This window comes from Schistocerca americana, chromosome 9 (genome assembly GCF_021461395.2).
Source record: "Schistocerca americana isolate TAMUIC-IGC-003095 chromosome 9, iqSchAmer2.1, whole genome shotgun sequence".
In the NCBI taxonomy this organism is placed as follows: Eukaryota; Metazoa; Arthropoda; class Insecta; order Orthoptera; family Acrididae; genus Schistocerca; species Schistocerca americana.
Genome location: NC_060127.1, coordinates 162,217,337 through 162,224,416, shown reverse-complemented (window position 1 = coordinate 162,224,416; position 7,080 = coordinate 162,217,337). Strand labels below are relative to the sequence as shown.

The 7,080-nt window shown below is 44.0% G+C and overlaps 1 pseudogene; it reads left to right on the top strand.

The window, feature by feature from the left end:
- Positions 1-1,110: 1,110 nt before the first annotated feature.
- On the top strand, positions 1,111-1,227 carry LOC124551392 (annotated as a pseudogene).
- Positions 1,228-7,080: the final 5,853 nt, after the last annotated feature.

The window sequence follows — 7,080 nt, the reverse complement described above, 5'->3', positions numbered from 1 at the left end:
TGCGTGAGATGCATCAAACCGGTCTTCGGACTGAAGACCACAACAACAACAACAACAAATATCGTGAGCTTGGATAGCACACACTAGGAGAATGTCTTTATGTAAACATAAATTGGTAGTGTTGTTCTGTTTGTGTGCATCTCTGTCTACACGAACAGGAAGAAAGGTGTATTTTTAAGGCTAATTCTTGTCGTACAATCTGTTTCGTTTGTCCCATATATAACACATCCTTGTGTTACTGATCGTGAGTGAGGTACTACTCTGCCAGTGCCAAGCTCTCCGAAGTTCTGACTGACCGCACGACTTGTGTATTTCCAACCCTGGCTCTGAATGCTTTGCAGAAACACTATAGTTACGGAATGGAGCATACTGTATGGTTTCCTGTAGGACTTGGGCGAACACCATGACATAGCCAACCCGGAACGAAACAAATAAGGCATCTTTGGCAGTACAAGAAAGATATGTGTAGATGTCCACTCCGCACCACCTCACAGAAAAACTTTACAAAATTTTTTCCTATATTTCTGAGTGATATGTCACTTCTGTGCTATTCGTTTCGAAGTCTTGATTACAATTCCAGCAAAGAAATTCATTGGTGTGCCAGCATATGTATGTTATAAACATGTTCCTCGATATCTGCATCCGGTGACGCCTACAGATGAGTCTACAAGGTCTGTTCAGACGGTGTTTGTTTTTTCTGTTGTAAATGTATGGATGTATATATTTACTTTCAGTGGAGTATTCACCTAAGTACACTACGGCTGCATTCACTTACTAAAATGCTCTCTATGCTGCAAATTCATCGATTCGCCTGCAGGACAGTGTGGTGTAAATGTAAATCAACTTTATTACTGTTAAGTGTATCAACACATGTGATTTTTCTCTACCTTCTCTACCCAGTGAATTATATAGGTACAACATTAGTACATGTATTTTTTAGATTGTAACTTTGTCAGTTTGCCACTAGGACACACTGATGCCAAATGAAAATTATGATATATATATATATATATATATATATATATATATATATATATATATATATATATATATAGTAAGAGTTGAAAGAGTACAGAATAAGAAATTTATTGTGTGACATTTCGTTTATTAGGCAACGGCCTTGCCGCAGTGGATACACCGGTTCCCGTGAGATCACCGAAGTTAAGCGCTGTTGGGCGTGGCCGGCACTTGGATGGGTGACCATCCAGCCGCCATGTGCTGTTGCCATTTTTCGGGGTGCACTCAGCCTCGTGATGCCAATTGAGGAGCTACTCGACCAAACAGTAGCGACTTCGGTCAAGAAGACCATCATAACGACCGGGAGTGCGGTGTGCTGACCACACGCCCCTCCTATCCGCATCCTTCTCTGCGGATGACACGGCTGTCAGATGGTCCATCATAACGACAGAGACAGCGGTGTCTTGACCCCAGTGCTGCTATTTAGCTTATTAGAGTATATGTGACTGCGAGAAAAAAAAACCTACTTACATGAAGAAGGGAAATGTGCTTTGTCAGGACGACACTAAAAATTACATGTATTCCTGAACCATTACATATAATTCATGTCGACATCAGTGCTAGTGTAACACCTACAACATAATATCCTACATTTTTGTAAATATTAAAGTATTTTACGTAATCAGTTGTCTCCGAAGGACAGATTTTTAGAACTTTATTGTGGTATCACTGATTGAAATCGTTCCAGCCTTTGTCTTCTGTTGATGAGCGGTTTAATCGGCTTCTATCTTCCCCTTTTCTATGTCAGCACTCAAGCAAGCAGGAGGTCAATAATGACTGCTCTCATTAAATATTATTTTTACTCCAGGAAGATGGATCACGCTCAGGACATGTACTAGGCTACATTTTTGAAGCATAAAATTAAGGTAAAGCGTACCTCTACACATTTCTTATTTATGCATTTGGTCAGCCGTTAATCGCTCATTGTTAAAGGACTGGACATATATGAGTTCTTAAGTACGGCCTGAGAGAGTAAGAAATTTATTGTGTGGCGTTTCCGCGTATGGGAGAATATCCAACTGTGAGAAAAGAAAAACTTCTGTTATACTCTGGAGTTTGTGTTCAAATGGTTCAAATGGCTCTAAGCACTATGGGACTTAACATCTGAGGTCATCAGTCCCCTAGACTTAGAACTACTTAAACCTAACTAACCTAAGGACGTCACACACATCCATGCCCGAGGCAGGATTCAAACCTGCGACCGTAGCAGCAGTGCAGTTCTGGACTGAAGCGCTTAGAACAGCTCAGTCACAGCGGCCGGCGGAGTTTGTGACAACTGTCTTGCTTGCAAACACAGTTGTATTTGATTCATAACTACGTAGTGTAATGATCTAGACCGATATTTAAGTATCTGAAATACACTGGCGGAGAAAAAAAATTTGCACTTCGTTTTTAGTGCGTGGTGTAGTCTCCATGGGCGGCAGTGCTGGCGCTGACTGGCATCCAGTGGATCGTACAGATGGAGAATACTGTCCAGAGCTGCGATATGCCACGGCTGCTAGATCTGTTCACGTTGTTTTGTGTGAGTTGTTAGTTGACAAGTCGAATGAGTCACTTCTCGTCCCATCATATCCCGCACGTGCTCGAGTGGAGACAAGTCCAGAAATCTTCAGTATGTCCATCCATTTAGCAGGAGGTCCCTGGGACGACGGCCGTTTACTATCGTGACAAAAAACACGTATAGCCGTCGTAAGATTTTATTTTGTTTTGTCGCTACCAGTTTCAATGCTTCATTGCATAATCTTCAGGCTCTTTTTGATGTGGTACAGGTTGATATGGTCCCCATGCATAACCCATCAGTAGCCAGCATTACTGAATACGCAGATAATGTGTCAGCACTGCAACCATTAACTGATGGTTGGAGTGCTGAAACATATAATCCCCATGCATAACCCATCAGTAGCCAGCATTACTGGATATGCAGATAATGTGTCAGCACTGCAACCATTAATTGATGGTCGGAGTGCTGAAACATATAATCCCCATGCATAATCCACCAGTAGCCAGCATTACTGCATATGCAGATGTGTCAGCATTCCAACCATCAATTGATGGTTGGAGTGCTGACACATACGATCCCCATGCATAACCCATCAGTATCCACCATTACTGAATATGCAGATAATGTGTCAGCACTGCAACCATCACCTGATGGTTAGAGTGCTGACACATATAATCCTCATGCATAACCCATTACTAGCCAGCATTACTAGATACGCAGATAATGTGTCAGCACTCCAACCATCAATTGATGGTTGGAACGCTGACGCATATAATCACTATGCATAACCCATCAGTAGCCAGCATTACTGAACACACAGATAATGTGTCAGCACTGCAACTATCAACTGATGGTTGGAGTGCTGACACATATAATTCCCATGCATAACCCATCAGTAGCCAGCATTGCTGGATATGCAGATAATGTGTCAGAACTGCAACCATTAACTGATGGTTGGAGTGCTGACACATATAATCACTATGCATAACCCATCAGTAGCCAGCATTACTGAATATGCAGATAATGTGTCAGCACTGCAACTATCAACTGATGGTTGGAGTGCTGACACATATAATTCCCATGCATAACCCATCAGTAGCCAGCATTGCTGGATATGCAGATAATGTGTCAGAACTGCAACCATTAATTGATGATCGGAGTGCTGAAACATAATCCCCATGCATAATCCACCAGTAGCCAGCATTACTGCATATGCAGATGTGTCAGCATTCCAACCATCAATTGATGGTTGGAGTGCTGACACATACGATCCCCATGCATAACCCATCAGTATCCACCATTACTGAATATGCAGATAATGTGTCAGCACTGCAACCATCAACTGATGGTTGGAGTGCTGACACATATAATCCTCATGCATAACCCATTACTAGCCAGCATTACTAGATACGCAGATAATGTGTCAGCACTCAAACCATCAATTAATGGTTGGAACGCTGACACATATAATCACTATGCAGAACCCATCAGTAGCCAGCATTACTGAACACGCAGATAATGTGTCGGCACTGCAACTATCAACTGATGGTTGGAGTGCTGACACATATAATTCCCATGCATAACCCATCAGTAGCCAGCATTGCTGGATATGCAGATAATGTGTCAGAACTGCAACCATTAACTGATGGTTGGAGTGCTGACACATGTAATCACTATGCATAACCCATCAGTAGCCAGCATTACTGAATATGCAGATAATGTGTCAGCACTGCAACTATCAACTGATGGTTGGAGTGCTGACACATATAATTCCCATGCATAACCCATCACTAGCCAGCATTGCTGGATATGCAGATAATGTGTCAGAACTGCAACCATTAATTGATGGTCGGAGTGCTGAAACATATAATCCCCATGCATAATCCACCAGTAGCCAGCATTACTGCATATGCAGATGTGTCAGCATTCCAACCATCAATTGATGGTTGGAGTGCTGACACATACGATCCCCATGCATAACCCATCAGTATCCACCATTACTGAATATGCAGATAATGTGTCAGCACTGCAACCATCACCTGATGGTTGGAGTGCTGACACATATAATCCTCATGCATAACCCATTACTAGCCAGCATTACTAGATACGCAGATAATGTGTCAGCACTCCAACCATCAATTGATGGTTGGAACGCTGACGCATATAATCACTATGCATAACCCATCAGTAGCCAGCATTACTGAACACGCAGATAATGTGTCAGCACTGCAACTATCAACTGATGGTTGGAGTGCTGACACATATAATTCCCATGCATAACCCATCAGTAGCCAGCATTGCTGGATATGCAGATAATGTGTCAGAACTGCAACCATTAACTGATGGTTGGAGTGCTGACACACATAATCACTATGCATAACCCATCAGTAGCCAGCATTACTGAATATGCAGATAATGTGTCAGCACTGCAACCATCAACTGATGGTTGGAGTGCTGACACATATAATCCCTATGTATAACCCATCAGTACCCAGCATTACTGGATATGCAGATAATGTAATAGCACTCCAACCAGTAATGCTGGCTACTAATAGGTTATGCATGGGGATTATATGTGTCAGTTCTCCAACCATCAGTTGATGGTTGCAGTGCTGACACATTATCTGCATATTCAGTAATGCTAGCTACTGATGGGTTATGCATGGGGACCATATCAACCTGTACCACATCAAAAAGAGCCTGAAGATGACGCAATGAAGCATTGACACTGGTAGCGACAAAACAAAATAAAATCGTTACGATGGTTGTAGTCGTTTTTATTTTTTGTCACGATAGCAAACGGCAGTACTGGTTGGAGTACTGAGACATTATTTGCATATCCAGTAATGCTGGCTACTGATGGGTTATGCATAGGGGTCATATCAACCTGTAACACATCAAAAAGAGCCTGGAGATGATCCAATGAAGCGTTGAATCTGGTAGTGACAAAATAAAATATAATCGTTAGGATGGCTGCAGGTGTTTTATTTTTTGTGAAGTCCAGAAATCGTGCTGTGCAGTGAAGGTGCTACACGTCTGGACAAATGCACTCTACGAGACAGTGCTCACCAGGTCTACGTCGCAATCAGCGTTCATTCCTGAAAACCACAACTTGCCATTCCATCTTCCAAGTGATCCTCTGACGCCGCCAGTCGAGCCGTGTACGTCGATGCTGTGGCGTGACGCTCTAGAGATGCGCGTGCCCGTAGTCTCACTGCTAATAACCAGTTCTCAAGCGTACGTATTGATACGTCTGGGCTCACAAACCCTCCTGTCTGTGCTGTTGTAGCTGTACGATCTGGCACTGCTGCACTTACAAGACGACGGTCCTGGCGGGCTTCTGTGCTGTGTGTACTTCCAGAACCTCGTCTGCAAGTGTCTTCACATTCACATAGCCACTGACACCAGCATCCATGCACAACTGAAGGATTATGACCAACTTGTGAGTTAATTCTTTGAAACGACAAATTGCGCCTCTCGGAAGCCCCTTTCAAACTCAGTGGCTGCAGGAAGCACAAGTCTGTCTCCGTGGCATAGTTTCCTGCTTGCTCCACATTTCTGAACCACACTGAACCTTCTGGCTGTGAGCATTCCCTGTTACAGAGTAGATATGCACTGAACAGCCGAAGAAATTGGTACACCTGCCCAGTATCACGCATGGTCCGCACGAGCATACAGAAGTGCCACAACATGAAGTGGTATTGACTCGACTAATGTCTCAAGTAGTGCTGGACGGAATTGACATCATGAATTCTGCAGGGCTCTCCATAAATCCGTAAGAGTACAAGGTGGTGGAGATCTCCTCTGAACAGGACGATGCAAGGCACACATGCTCAACAATGTCCATGTCTGGGGAGGTTGGTGGCCAGAGGAAGTGTTTCAACTCGGAAGAGTGTTCCTGGAGCCACTCTGTAGCAATTCTGGACTTGTGGGGTGTCGCATTGCCCTGCCGGAATTGCTCAAGTCCATCGGAATGCACAATGGACATGAATGGATGCAGGTGATCAGTCAGGCTGCTTACGTGTCACCAGTCAGAGTCGTATTTTGACGTATCAGGGGTCCCATATCACTACAACTGCGCCCGCTCCATACCATTACAAAGCCTCCACCAATTTGAACAGTCCACTTACCACATCCATTGATTCATGAGGTTGTCTCCGTACCCTTAAACGTCCGTCCTCTCGATACAATTTGCGAGACACGAACCTCCGGTGGGGGGAGCTGCGCGAATAGTGACAAGACACCTCAGACCACCAGCTTGAACATTCCCCTGCTGACATGTAGGGTCCATGGAATCATGAGGTTGTCTCCATACCCAAAGACTTCCACCCGCTCGATACAATTTGAAGCGAGACTCGTCCGACCAGGCAACATGTTTCCAGTCATGAACAGTCCAATGTCGGTGTTGACGGGCCCAGGCAAGGCATAAAGCTTTCTGGCGTGCAGTCATCAAGGGTATACGAGTAAGCCTTCGGCTCCAAAACCCCATATCGATGATGTTTCGTTGAATGGTTCACACGCTGAGACTTGAGAGCACAGCTTTGAAACCTCCAGCAATTTGC